The sequence below is a fragment of the Canis aureus genome, chromosome 8 (genome assembly GCF_053574225.1).
Source record: "Canis aureus isolate CA01 chromosome 8, VMU_Caureus_v.1.0, whole genome shotgun sequence".
Classification (NCBI taxonomy): domain Eukaryota; kingdom Metazoa; phylum Chordata; class Mammalia; order Carnivora; family Canidae; genus Canis; species Canis aureus.
The window spans coordinates 51,636,351-51,651,906 of NC_135618.1; the positions used below are offsets into that span (position 1 = coordinate 51,636,351).

The 15,556-nt window shown below is 42.2% G+C and overlaps 1 long non-coding RNA gene across 3 annotated transcripts in view; it reads left to right on the forward strand.

Moving 5' to 3' along the window:
* The first annotated feature begins 12,489 nt into the window (after positions 1-12,489).
* LOC144318125 (uncharacterized) overlaps positions 12,490-15,556 on the forward strand; it is a 36,651-nt gene continuing 33,584 nt past the window's right edge. For all 3 annotated transcript variants that reach the window (XR_013383968.1, XR_013383967.1, XR_013383969.1), the window contains exon 1: positions 12,490-15,425. This is a non-coding gene — a long non-coding RNA (uncharacterized LOC144318125). The remainder of the gene's footprint in view (positions 15,426-15,556) is intronic.

Consider the following 15,556-nt stretch of genomic DNA (forward strand, 5'->3'; position numbering starts at 1 on the left):
CTTCCTTCATAGTTTATTGTAACAATGGTGCATTGACTGAATTATGTCAGATTCCAAAATGATTTGGAATCATTTGGAACCAGCACAATAATCAGAACGTTAGACCTCAAAGAAAAAAATGTCCAGAGTCCTTTAACTTTTTCAAATTACAGAACAACAGCGGAGTAATTCAAGGATGGGCTCTGTATTCAAATTCCAACTCCTCCACTTAAAACTGAGGGAGTGTCAACAGGGTCCTGACTATCACAGTGCTTCATTGTCTCATCTGTAAAATGGAGATAATAGTACTGACCTCTTAAGAATGTTGAGAGAATTGTGGTGCCTGGGTGGCCCAGTAGGTTAGGCATTTGCCTTTGGCTCAGGTCATGAGCCCAGGGTCCTGGGATGGAGTCCCACCATGGGCTCCCTGCTAAGCTGGAAACCCGCATTTGCCTTCCCTGTGCTGCTCCCTCTGCTTGTGCACTCTCTCTCTCTCTCTCTGTCAAATAAATAAATACAATCTTTTAAAAAATGTTGAGAGATTTAACACAGATCTTGCATGTAAAGTGCTTTGCACAATATCTGCAACACAGTAAACAATCAATAAATGTTAGCTAGAAATCAGATCGACGACTCTGAAGCACATGCTATTTGGATAATATTTGACCAATGAAGAAGGAGGGGGAAAAAAGTAGCTGGCCAGGTTTGTGCTCAGTTGCTCCAATAACTGCTTCTTGTTTGCTGTTTTCTTATACTTCTCCCATAGAAATAATTAACCCTCAAAAGCAATCAGTGTTGGCAACGTGGTAGTGTGAGGACACAGAAGGTAGGTGAGTGTCATTTGGCAGCAACTTACTGGAAAGCAATTTAAGAGTGTGTATCCAAAGACTTAAAATTGTTAATACCTTTCCCCTAGGAATTCCGCTTCCAGGAACCTATCCTAAGGAATTTTGCCACACTGAAGCCAAAGTGATTTTAATCTTTTTTTATGATTTCATTTTTAAGTAATCTCTACATCCAATGTGGGGCTCAAACTTACAACCCCAAGATCAAGAGTCTGATGCTCTACCAACTGTTCCAGCCAGGTGCTCCAGTGATTTTCTTTTCTTTTCTTTTTTTTAAGATTTTTTTTTTTAATTTATTCATGAGAGACAGAGAGAGAGAGAGAGAGAGAGAGAGAGATGCAGAGACACAGGCAGAGGGAGAAGCAGACTCCATGTAGGGAGCTCGATGTGGGACTCGATCCCAGATCTCTAGGATCAGGCCCTGGGCTGAAGGCGACGCTAAACCGCTGAGCCACCCGGGCTGCCCATGATTTTCTTTTTTAAATAAAAATCAGATCGTGTCATCATCCTACTTAAAACCCATTAATGGCTTCCCATTCTTCTTAAGATAAAACTAAAAGCCTGCAAGAGTCTATAAAAGCTAGTTTTTTCTACACTGCAAACATCCTACCGAAATAGCTCATACCCAGAACAAGATTCTCATAGAGGTTATCAATTTTGTCTGCATAGTAAAATCCCCACATCTAGGCTGCACCCTGGACTAATTAAATCTGAATCTCAGGTGTCAGTATTTTTTGTAAAGTAATCTCTATGCCCAGTGTGGGGCTCAAACTCATGACCCTCAGATCAAGAGTTGCATGCTCTACAGACTGAGCCAACCAAGTGCCCTTGAGTAGAAGTATATTTTTAAGGCTTCCACAGGGGATTCTTTTTTTTTTTTTTTTTTTAAGATTTTACTTATTTATTCGTGAGAGACACAGAGAGAGAGAGGCAGAAACATAGACAGAGGGAGAAGCAGGCTCCACGCAGGAAGCCCAATGTGGGATTCAATATCAGGACTCTGGGATCACTTCCTGAGCATAAAGGTGGACGCTCAACTGCTGAGCCACCCAGGCACCCCACCACAGAAGATTCTAAAGTACAACCATGACTGAAAAACACCACTTTCAAGCCATTAAGCCCTGTAAAAGTTATTGGTGTCCCTGTATCTCCAACCTTGCCTCCCAATATATGTGAGTTTTAAAAACAATTCTAAACCACTGGGGAAAAATAAAGTGAAAGCCCAGTTTTTCCCCATGGCAACTACTTGGATACTCTAAGAAAAAAAATACATCAAATGTGATCAACTCTCAAAACCTTCAAAAAACATTATCTTGTTTCTTTTGGTGGTTCTGTTTCAAGGTTCCATTAGCACTTCTCCCCTCCACTCTAGTCATAGGGATTGATTTTCTGTTCCTAAAGCACACCAGGCCTGTCCAGACTCTGAGCTTTTGCACTTGCTACTCCTGCCTAGAATGACTTTCCTACATTTGTTGCCATCGGGGTTGGGACTTGGGTGAGGTGAGTGAAGTGCCTAGGGTGCCAAATTTAAGGAGGCACTCACTCTCAAGGTCACGCAAGTGCCAACCCTGCACAGACACAGACCTGCCAGTGAGTGCCTCCCTCTAATAGCTGGGGGTCTAGGCATCTCATCTGCCTCACCTTAGTCCTTGCACTGTTTTCCATAGTCCATCCCAGTTCTTCTGTGAGGTTTCCCTGACCTCCCTGCCCAGAAAAGCTAGTCAATGCTTGGACACTCTGTCACATAGCCTATTTCTTGTCTAGGTAGCACCGATCACCATCTGAAGTATTGCATTTCTTTGCACATTTGTTATGTCTCACCCTTAGAATAGGAGCTCTAGGGGCACCTGGGTGACTCGGTGGATGAGCATCTGCCTTTGGCTAAGGTCATGATCCCCAGCTCCCTGGGGAGCCTCCCTCTGCTTATGTCTCTGCCTCTCTCTGTGTGTCTCTCATGAATAAATAAATAAAATCTTTAAAAAAAAATTTTTTTAAATAGAATAGGAGCTCTACCCATGAAAGCAAAGTCCACACCTGTCCATCTCTACCCTCGGATCCTCAGCACACAGCATAGCACCTGACCCAGAGTAAACACTAAAAAAATAGTTGTTAATGGATAAATGAAGTGGAAATGATCTAAAATATGGACCAAGATTGATACAAAAGTATTAATCTCATTTTTACTTATTTAGCAAAAAAAAAAGGATCATTATCTCAATGCTCAACAATAGAAAATTAATTAGGGGATAGTCTATTCATAGTTGGAATTTTCTGCAGCCATTAAAACTTATATTTATGAAGAACTCTTAATGAAATTAGGAATATATTATGTTAATGTGTTGAAAAAGGGACACTTGGGTGGCTCAGCGTTTGAGCGTCTGCCTTTGGCTTAGGGCATGATCCCTGTCCGGGGATCAAGTCCCCCATCGGGCTTCCTGCATGGAGTCTGTTTCTCCCTCTGCCTATGTCTCTGCCTCCCAATCTGTGTCTCTCATGAATAAATAAAATATTAAAAAAATAATAACGTGCTGAAAAAAATCATGAGATTCAAAAGTGAACATGTACTGTTTCCTCAACTCAGTTTAAACAAAAAGGAGGAGTGGGCACCTGGGTGGCTCAGTCAGTTAAGCAATGGGCTCTTGATTTCAGCTCAGGTCATAATCTCAAGGTTGTGAGATCGAGCACCGTGTTGGGTTCCGCACTTGGCAGGGAGTCTGCTTGAAAATTTTCTCTCAGGGTACCCGGGTGGCTCAGTGGTTGAGTATCTGCCTTTGACTCAGGTCATGATACTGGGGTCGTGGGATGGAGTCCTATATTGGGCTCCCCGCAGGGAGCCTCCTTCTCCCTCTGCCTGTGTCTCTAACCTCTCTCTGTCTCTCATGAATAAATAAATAAAATATTTAAAAAAAATAAAAAATAAAATAGTGCACACTTACCAGTCACTTACCTGTAGGGGTAGTGCATGAATATTTCCTAATAATGATAATTACCTGGTGAATAAGTAACTCTCTTACATTATTGTATTTTTCCCCCTCTGTGTTAAAAACACTCAGTTGTAAAAAGAGAAATCCTAAAATGTACCATAAATTTTGTCCCATTTTTAATTTCTTATACATTCTTATATTTTTTATATCAGAACCTCAAAATCTCTGACCCGACCTAAGCCTTTAACTTCTAAAAGACTCTGGCATCAGAACTTGAACATAGGCAACCTCAGAGTCCTTAACCACCAGGATTTTTCTAGATAGATCTTCCAAATTTCCTAGATAGAAACTTAAATTGATACCCTCAGTAAACAAGAGATAAGGCTTTCTCTTTTATTTCCTTTAATCCTTAGATCTGGCACAGGATTAACTCCAATTTGGCACCAAGAATTGAGGAACTCCATTCTCAAACAGGAGACTCAAGTATAAGAGTGATTTTTCAAACACAATCTTAAAAGCCAATTCACATCATAGAGACATTAAAGCAGATTTTTAAAAAGAAAAACAGCTGCCCTCTTATACATGCTCCCAGCTAGGAAATCTTTGTCACAGGTCAAGTTCCCTTGGTAAGGGCTATTTTTGAGTTTTCGAGTTGGTGCTTGAAGGAATTTGGCCAGGAAACTCATGACACATTTGAAATCTCCATTCGGGCTGCCTCAGCTTGAGGCAAGGGCCAAGCTTCTATGAATCAGGGCACAAGACGTGCTGCCCAGTGGCTCATGCATTCTCCAAACAATAAAATGGAAGGACGATGATGCCCAGCCAAAGCTATTTGTGACTTACCAAGTAGAGAAAACACAGGGTGAGCTTCTCCAATCGTTGACCCTGTAGGCACCCAGGGATTTGCCTGGCTGCGACTAAAGAAACCAGCTCCTTTGCCTCTCAAGATTAAAGCAATATCTGAGACATATGTAAATAAAATGTAGATTTTGTAAATAAAATCACTTGTAAATAAAATTCCCATCTCTTGTTGGCACAGTTAACATTTATTTTTTTTAAAGATTTTATTTATTCATTTTTTTTGGGGGGGGGGGGCAGAGACACAGGTAGAGGGAGAAGCAGACTCCATGCAGGAGCCCAATGTGGGACTCGATCCCGGGACTCCAGGATCATGCCCTGGGCCAAAGGCAGTCCATCAACCACTAAGCCACCCAGGCATCCCTATCATTTAACATTTTAAAAAGATATCCTGTGTATATCTCTTTCCTTTACCTGGTCAATCTCTTTCTGAAGAGCTTTTTACTTTGAATGCCAATCGTCAAGGTCTATTGGGCCAGAAGTATCACATCTTCCTTTGTCGCTGGCTTTCTGAAGGAGCTCCTAGCAGTCTGGCCCTAAGATTCTTCCTTGTGTTTTAATCCCTCACTTCTAGAATCTTTCCCTGAGATCCTCACCAGTAAAAGCCTTCTTAAACATCTTACCTAGGGATGCCTGGGTGGCTTAGTAGTTGAACATCTCTGCCTTTGGCTCAGGTCATGATCCTGGGGTCCTGAGATCCAGTCCCACTTCGGGCTCCCACAGGGAGCCTGCTTCTCCCTCTGCCTATGTCTCTGCCTCTCTCTGTGTGTCTCTCTTGAATAAATAAATAAAATCTTTAAAAAATTTTTTTTGCCTGAAGTCAGGGACCCCCACAACTGAGTTGTCCCTTGTGATAGGGACAGGAGGAGAATACAGATGGAAGTTAAAGTCAGGGTAAAGGAGAATAGTGCCTTCAGTTTTGGTCATCACTGCTTAGAAGTCACCCAAATCTGAGGATGATGTTGATGACACACAATTCATAATAACACTAAGTAACATTTATTGGTTGTAACTTGCCAGTCCCATGCTAAGGACTTTACATAACTAGCTCATTGCTCACTGAATCTTTAAGACTACCACATAAAGTTGGTTACTCTTTTTATTCTCATTTTATAGATGATATAGCAGAGGTTATTAAAGACACAACTTGCCCAAGCTGATGCTGCTAGTATATAGAATTTTTAAAAAATTTTAATGATTTTTTTAAGTCATCTCTATACCCAACATGGGGCTCGAACTTCTAACCCTGATATCAAGAGTTGCATGCTCTACCAACTGAGCTAGCCAGGGACCTCAGGTGTCAGTAGTTTAATTCATTTCAGCTAAAGAGTTAAATTGCCTACCAAGTAAGACCGAGATAAATATTTCCCTCCAGAGCATCTTGCTGAAATAGAATTTTTCGGCCTCTTGGTGGACTGCTGTATGTATCATAAGTGAAACAATCCCTTCGTCCTATGCCAAGGGAGCAAATGAAGGCTTATTCGGGAAGGTCTTTTGTGCTAACATGATTTGAAGGTCACACTGCTTGGCATGGAATCTGAACTGTCCCCCAAGCATGCCACCTCTTAGGGGATCCTTCCTGCTGGGCCCTGGAAGAAGCTTCTCAGAAAAAGCATGATTTCAGGTGGCTTTTGGATGAAGGGGAAGCAGATGGCCAAGCATTACATCACCTCGGGTAAAGGAAACAAGTACAAAAATAAAAGGATGTAGAAAAATAATAGTCTAATCTCCAAATCATCAGTGAGTGTTTGGGAAGTGTTTATTATATTATCAGCGAATCCCAGGGATAGTAGAGAGCTAATAAATGACAAAGCCTGGCCCTGTGCCCCCCAATTTAAAAGCAGAACCCACCTTTTCCACCATTTTGTTAAAATAATAATGACCATTCATCTTAATTATATTTGTTTATAACCATCACTATTTCTCAAACTCTAGGAGGTAAATATTATCAAATCCTTTTTCCTCCTCCATCAGAAGAAACTGCACTCAGAAAATGTGGTGAGTTAACTGCCCCAGGCCACACAGCTAGATAAGTGACAGAAACTGGGTACCTAATGCCAAAGTCACTCCCTACCTGAAAACCACCTGAGGGGCATATAAGGAGGACCATTTTTCTGACCATCTTATAATGTACCAAAATGATGCGTAGAATTCTAAACACCTAGTCATTCTTACCAGTGAGATAGGTTTTGGAGAACCAGGTTTGCTTTTTTTTAAGATTTATTTATTCATGAGAGAAACCGAGAGAGAGGCAGAGACACAGGCAGAGGGAGTAGAAGCAGGCTCCATGCAGGGAGCCCGATGTGGGATTCGATCCTGGATCCTGGGATCACACCCTGAGCTGAAGGCAGATGCTCAACTGCTGAGCCACTCAGGCATCCCACCAGCTTTAATTTTTTTCTCGATAAATGTTCATCTAGAGAAAGTGGTGGGAGGTACCCCAGAAGGATAGTAGCGGTTATATATTAAAATATTGGGACTGTTAATGTCTCTTGGTCTCTTTGTTCTAGTCTCTAAGTTTTCTCTAATTGAAAAAATGTTACATTGTGAAAATTCTCCTTCAAACAATCCTCCTGAATTGGTAGATCTCTGCACCCCTAGAACACATGATGCCTCCTGGCTGCCTTTTTTTTTTTTTAAGATTTCATTTATTTATTCATGAGAGACACACACAGAGAGAGACAGAGACAGAGACATATGCAGAGGGAGAAGCAGGCTTCACACAGGAAGCCTGATGCGGGAATGATCCCGGGTCTCCAGGGTCATGCCCTGGGCCGAAGGCAGGCGCTCAACCACTGAGCCACCCGGGGATCCCTCCTGGCTGCCTATTATAGCAAATTCTGTATCTCCTGTTCCTCAAACTCCCATCAATAATGGAATAACTGGGGCACCTGGGTGGCTCAGTGGTTGAGTGTCTGCCTTTGGCTCAGGTCATGATCCCGGTGGCGTCCTGGGATTGAGTCCAGCATCAGGGTCCCTGCAGGGAGTCTGTGTCTCTGCCTATGTCTTGGTGTCTCTCATGAATAAATCAATACAATCTTAAAGAATAAAACGGGGCTGCCTGGGTGGCTCAGTGGTTGAGCGTCTGCCTTTGACCCAGGGTGTGATTCCAGAGTTCTGGGGTCGAGTCCCACATCAGGATCTCTGCAAGGAGCCTGCCTATGTCTCTACCTTCTCTCTGTGTCTCTCATGAATGAATAAATAAAATCTTTAAAAAAAAAAAAAAAAAGAATAAAACGTAGTGGGGCAGCCCGGGTGGCTCAGCGGTATAGCACCGCCTTCAGCCCAGGGTGTGATCCTGAAGACCTGGCATCGAGTCCCATATCGGGACGCCGGGTGCCCTGCATGGAGCCTGCTTCTCCCTCTGCCTGTGTCTCTGCCTTTCTCTCTCTCTCTCTCCCTCTCTCTCTGTGTGTGTCTGTCATGAATAAATAAATTAAATCTTAAAAAAAAAATAGCGGAATAACTGCATTGCCAGGCAGCCGTGGCATTTGGCTAGAAAGCATTCTATACGTGTCCACGCATAGGGGTATAATCTGTGCAGCTCCATATAATCCCACACTTAGAAAAGCCTTAAATTCTCCTTCATGCTCTGCTGCTACCATCTTGAAATATCTAATGGATTTTGAAGAAGGGGCCCTGCATTTTCATTTTTCAATAAGACCTATGAATTATGTAACTGTTCTACCTGGTATAACGGCTATAGCACAGGCGTCAGCAAACTTTTTCTGTAAAAGGCCAGGGAGTAAATATTTTAGGCCGTGCGGGCTGTGTGATATCCGTTGAAACTACTCAACTCTGGCACAGTTGTGGAAAAGCAGCCACAGCCCATGTCAACGAATGGTGGTGATTCAGTAAAAAAATTGAATCACAGGGGATCCCTGGGTGGCTCAGCGGTTTGGAAGCTGCCTTTGGCCCAGGGCCCAATCCTGGAGTCCTGGGATCGAATCCCACATCGGGCTCCCTGCATGGAGCCTGCTTCTCCCTCTGCCTGTGTCTCTGCCTATCTCTCTCTCTCTCTGTGTGTGTCTCTCATGAATAAATAAAATCTTAAAAATAAATAAATAAATAAATAAATAAATAAATAAATAAACAAAAAAATAAAATGTTTAAAAAAAATCAAATCACAAAAACAGGCAGCTGGCTATATTTGGCCTACAGGCTATAGCTGGCCCATCCCTGGTAGAGCACAATCTTTCACAAAGGCCTGTCATTGCAAAGTAATAAGGATGATAATCATAACGCTGTCCATTTTCCACACATGGGCCATGGTAATGTGTTCCTTGGCTGCTGAGAAGCCAAACAGGCACAACGTGTAGGTGGGTGTCCCTGCTACATTCCATTTGTCCGTCCAGATCTGCTGTTTGGCTTCTCCACTCTGCTGGGGGCCCCAGAGGTTGACCTGTACAGACTGCGTTGGCAGGGTCCTTGTCCCCATCCTCTGCTTGAGTTCTGCCAATCGGAGGCTTCCCTGGATGGAAGAGTGAGAGGAGAGCGATGTCTGGATGCTTATTCCTCTGGCCTCATCCCTGCAGCTCACTGGGAAGTGTCTGCATCCTACCACCGAAGGCCACACATCCTGCCCTACAGCTGTCTTCATCCAGCTACTTGTCCCAGGGTCTAAGGGTGGTAGAGGCCCCTTGCTGGGTTAAGGTGTCTCCTTTGTTAGTGTATCGGAACTTTGCCCATCCCTCTGTAAATAGTTCTGTAAATTTTGTTATTATTTCCTTGGTCGGTTATACCCTCTGTTTCCTGAAAGCCCCTGACTGATAGAGTGAGGCAATCCAGGAGTCACATCAGCAGGAGCCACTACCGCTCCTGGAGCTGGAAAGACAAAAGGTGATGCTGCCAGAGAACGCAGGCCGGATCTCACCTGATAGATGTGGGCCAGGTCTTTCCATTTCGCGATGGAGCCATAAAGGTAATTCAGAGGCAGAGGCAGAGGCAGAGAAGAAGATAAATGCCCTGGCTTATGCCATCCTCTTGGCCTCCAGTCTCATGCCAGTGATTGTTACTGGTTGAACCCAGCTAGGAGTCAGCTCACACGAGAGCCTGGAAATTGCAGCCTTCAAAGATCAATGTCTATGTGACAGAGCAGGGCAGGTGGGCAATGGCTCTGGGGACAAACAGGCCCAGGCTCCGCACAGGAAGGAGAGGTTGTACCCATAAATAAGCCAACTTCTGAAAGCCTATTTGGAAGTAGTATTGAGTACATGCATTCAAAAGATTTCACAATGTTTTCCAGAAGGAAAAAAAAAAAAAAAACAAACAGAATTCATGAAAAGGGTCAGTAGATTAAAATATATTTTTTAAAGATTTTATTTATTCATGAGAGACACACAGAGAGAGAGGCAGAGACACAGGCAGAGGGAGAAGCAGGCTCCGTGCAGGGAGCCTGATATGAGATTCGATTCTGGGACTTGAAGATCATGCCCTGAACTGAAAGCAGATACTCAACTGCTGAACCACCCAGGTGTCCCAATAGATTAAAATGTTAAGGGTCTCTCTGTTTAACTTTTAGACTATGTGGCAGAGTTCATTGACTAGGAAGACATTGATTTCTGTATCTAAATATACCAGTTTGGGACACCTGGGTGGCTCAGCGGTTTAGCACCGTCTTCAGCCCAGGGCGTGATCCTGGAGTCCCAGGATCGAGTCCCATGTCGGGCTCCCTGCGTGAAGCCTGCTTCTCCCTCTGCCTGTGTCTCTGCCTCTCTCTCTCTTGCTCTGTGTCTCTCATGAATAAATAAATAAAATCTTAAAACAACAACAACAACCCAAAATACAAAAGGGCACCTGAGTGACTCAGTCAATTAAGCATCTGCCTTTGGTTCAGGTTGTGATCCCGGGATCCTGGGATCAAGTCCCGCATTGGGGTCCCCACAGGGGTTCTGCTTCTCCCTCTATGTCTCTGCCTCTCTCTGTGTGTCTCTCATGAATAAATAAAATCTTTTTTAAAAAGTTAAAAGGGAATCCCTGGGTGGCGCAGCGGTTTAGCACCTGCCTTTGGCCCAGGACGTGATCCTGGAGACCAGGGATCAAGTCCCACATTGGGCTCCCTGCATGGAGCCTGCTTCTCCCTCTGCCTGTGTCTCTGCCTCTCTCTCTCTCTATCATGAATAAATAAAATCTTTTACAAAATAATAAAAAAATAAAAAGTTAAAAAAAGATACCAATTTAATAGGACACCAGAAGTAGAGGCAATTAAAACAAAAGTAAAAAAAACAAAACAAACAAACAAAAAAACAAAAGTAGATTAAGTTGGACTACCACAAAATTTAGAAACTTTTCTGCATCTAAGGACACTGTTAACAGAGTGAAGGGGAAACCCATAGAATGGGAGAAAATATTTGCTAATCATATATCTGAAAAGGAGTCAATATCCAGAATATATGAAGGACTCCTACATCTTAACAATGACAAAAGAACAAACAACTCAGTTGAAAAAATGAGCAAAGGATTCGATTAGACATTTCTCTAAAGAATATATAGAAATGGCTAAAAAGCACACGGAAAGATGTTCATCATCACTAATCATTAGAGAAATTCAAAAGAAAACCACAGGAGCACCTGGCTGGCTCAGGAAGTAGAACATGTGACTCTCGATCCCAGTGTCATGAATTCTAGTCCCATGTTGGGTGTGGAGCCCACTTAAAAAACAAAACAAAACACAGTAAGATAGCACTTTATACCCATTAGAATGGCTATTATAAGTAAATAACAAACAAGCAGAAAATAACAAGTGTTGGTGAGGACAGAACCCTTGCACTTTGTTGGTGAGTGTATAAAATGGTGCAGCCACTATGGAAAACAGTACAGAAGCTCCTCAACAAATTAAGAAATAGAAGTATCATATGATTTAGCAATTCAACTGCATATGTACCCAAAAGAATGGAAAGCAGGGACTCACACAGATTATATATATACCCACGTGCAGAGCAGCATTGCTCACAATAGGCAAAAGCTAGAAGCAACCCAAGTGTCCTTTGATGGATGAATGGATAAGCCAAATAGTATATACATAGAGTGGAGTATTAACCAGACTTAAAAAGGAAGGAAAGAAAGAAAAATGAGAACAAGGAAGGAAATTCTGACATAGGCTACAATACAGATAAAAAAATTTTTTAATTTTATTTTTAAGCAATCTCTGTAGGCCCCACATTGGGCCTAGAACTTATTTTTTTAAAAAAAGTGGTAGTTTAGATTGGTATTATTCAATATGGAAGCCACTGGCCACTTGTAGCTATTGAGCACTTGGAATGTGGCTGGTTTTCACTGAGACATGCCGTAATAAAATACACACCAGCTTTCAAAGACTTATTATGTAAAAATAGAGTATAAAATACCCTATTAATAATTCTTTTTTTTTTTAATTTTTTTAAGGTATTTATTTATTTATTTATGATAGTCACAGAGAGAGAGAGAGGCAGAGACACAGGCAGAGGGAGAAGCAGGCTCCATGCAGGAAGCCCGATGTGGGATTCGATCCTGGGTCTCCAGGATCACGCCCTGGGCCAAAGGCAGGCGCCAAACCGCTGCGCCATCCAGGGATCCCCCTATTAATAATTCTTATATTGATTATATGAACCGATAATATTGTACCTACATTGGGTTAGGTCAAGTATTCTATTAAAATTAATGTCACTAAAAAAAATAAAAGTAAAAATAAAATAAAATTAATGTCACTTATTTCACTTTCGTTTTTTGAAGGTGACCAGTAGCAAGTTTAAAATTGTATATGTGGCTCAAACTATGTTTCTGTTGGACAACGCTGGGGTAGATAAAGGATAAGAATGTATCCTTTATTGAGCACTGTCTAAAGGATGCTGATACTGTATCTGGATGGCTCTAGAGATACAATCTATCCCAGGGGCATTGGTTAGTTCATCATAGTCTCTGCCAAGAATCATCTCCCCAGGTCTCCTCACAAGACCTTATCTTTCTACCCTTCAAGGCCCAAATCAATTCTTTAATTTTTATTTTTTTTATTTTTTTATTTTTAAGAGAGAGGCGACAGGAGGAGCAGAGTGAGAGGGAGAGAAAGAATCTTTTTTTTTTTTTTTTTTAAATATTTTATTTATTTACGAGAGACACGTAGAGAGAGAGGCAGAGGGAGAAGCAGGCTCCATGCAGGGAGCTCGATATGGGACTCGATCCTGGGACTCGATCCTGGGACTCAATCCTGGGACTCCAGGATTGTGCCCTGGGCAGAAGGCAGGTGCTAAACCACTGAGCTACTTAGGGATCCCAAGAGAGAAAGAATCTTAAGCAGGCTCACACCCAGCATGGAGCCTGACTTGGGCTAGATGTCATGACCTTTGGATCATGACCTCAGCCGAAATCAAGAGTCTGAAACTAAACTGACTGAGCCTCCAGGCGGCCTCCACCTCTGGAAATCACCTCTTACTTAAAATCTATCTTTATCCTAAGACCTAAAGGAAATCTCCCTTTTCGGACCCTATAGAATTATCTTAACCACTCAGTTTGACGTGTTAATACATTAAGTCTTAATTCTCCAATTAAACCAAAGTGAGTAGTTTATGAGAAGTTTCTGATTTGGGGGGCACCTGACTGGGCTAGTCAGAGCACATGACTCTTGATCTCAGGGTTGTTAAGTTCAAGCCCGTGTTGGTGTAGAGATTACTTAAAAATAAAAAATCTTTGGGGTACCTGGCTGGCTCAGTCAACAGGGTGTGTAACTCTTAATCTTGGGATTGTGAGTTCAAGCCCCATGTTGGGTGTAGAGATTACTTAAAATCTTTAATTAAAAAAATAAAAATAAATAAAAATAATAAAATAAAATAAAATAGGATGCCTGGGTGTCTCAACTGATTAAATGTCAGACTCTTGATTTCAGCTCTGGTGGTGACCTCAGCATTGTGAGACTGAGCCCCATGTCAGGCTCCAGCGCTCATTGTAGTCTGCTTGTCCCTCTCCCTCTGCTCCCTCATTCCACTCATGCATGCACAAGATCAAATTTCTCTCTCTCTTTGCATCACAGGCTATTTAACAGAATTAGGTCAATAAATGATTTTATTAATAGTGTGTCCAAGTATGTTATTGTTGCCTGATATCAGGTATATGGGAATTCTCAAGTTTTCGTTGCAGGCCAGGGATGTCTGGAAGCATGTTGCTTATTTTCCTTGGCATTCTCTTCTAGTATTATCATTCCCTCCCCCAGTAGGTACAGAGCAAAAGATAATGTCATTACATACCAAGGCAGAGTCTCCAAAAGTCTTTCAAGAAACACCAGTTCTGTAGGATGCTAATCATTATTCAAGGAAAAGTGAATTCTCTAGTCAAATAAGTGAAAAGACTGGGTTTACAAAACTTAAAATGACTCACTGTACCCTTCCCAGTTTTTCTGACATAGAGTCCCATTTTCATATCTTAAGTATCTATGTTCTAATAAACATATTTTAGGAAATACTGTTCCAAAGATTAATGCTGATTTTTTATTTTTGAAAGTGTTAGTGGTGACGGTGGTGGTGAACACTGATGCTAGTAATCACTACAGTCTTTTCTTTACTTCAAAATGTATTTCCTTGGGGCACCTGGGTGGCTCAATGGTTGAGCATCTGCCTTTGTCTCAGGTCGTGATCCCAGGGTCCTGGGATCAAGTCCTGCATCGGGTTCCCCTCAGGGAGCCTGCTTCTCCCTCTACCTATGTCCCTGCCTCTCTCTGTGTGTCTCCCATTAATAAATAAAATCTTTAAAAAAATAGAAGTAAAAAAATTTATTTCTTCAAACCCAGACAAAATTTGTTGCCTTTGATTATCTGATAGTAACAGGTGGTAGATATGATTATGATTCCTTAGAATGGAAGACAACTAAGCCATGGTTTGATCCCAACCTGAGTCTGCTGATGAGGGCACTGGAGCTCAGGAAGATTATGTACACTGCCCAAGGTCACCAAGTACATCGGTGACTAACAAATTGGAAAGCTTAAAAAAAAAAATTAAAACATAAACTATCACTTCAATAGTCTCCTGGCCTTTAGTCTACTCTCATCTATCATTTGTTTATCTACCTGCAACAGATAATTACATTTTGCAGGAGGGCCATGAATGTGGATACACTTCTATCACCTGTTAGAGAAGAGATGTACGACGACAAAGAACAATAGATCCTCAGAGGTCTCTCAGCCTTCCTGAGAAAACCGGGCAAAGTGAAAATTCATGTTGGACTTCTTATGAAGATACTGTTATCATCATAATGATGTTATGTTCCAAGAGCTTCTCTGGCATGGTTTCTAGAGTTCTGGACATAATTTCACCTGTTCTGAGTTGACATTGTCCTCACAATGTGGGCCCTGTGACAAGTCAAGAATGTTGACAGTTGGGGCTGGCCTCTCAATGGAGAGCTTTGCAGAATTTGACAACTCAGCCAACTTCTACTTGGGGCTTAATCCCACATGCTTACTAATGACACCAAAGAGGCCACATGGCATGTGTTTCCTACACTCCATAGCTTCTACTCTCATGCAGCCCACACAACTTTCTCCCTGAAAAATCTAACTGGCATTGACCTTTGCCAGGTCATGGTTTATCAATCTCAGCACTCCTGGCAGTTGAGGCAAGAAAATTATCTGTTGTGGGGGTTGTCCTGCACCTCATAGGGTGGGTAGCAGCATTCTTTGACTCTACTTACTGGATGCTGGTAGCAGTCCCCAACTTGTAATCCAAATATTTCCAGATATTGACAAATGTCCCTTGGGGGCAAAAGTGCCCCTGGACAAGAACCACTGTTTCAGATGCTTCTTAAGAGAATGACTGCCACTTCAAACTAGAGAGTTCCTGTTACGTGGTGAGCTTCGCAGGTAAGGGACTCAGGAAACACTTGTGAATCATTTCTGTATCCCCATTCCTTGGCACGTAGTAGATCTTCATTCAGTGATTCATTCCACAAATATTTACTAAGCACCTATTATGGCACTCTTCCAAGGGGAGG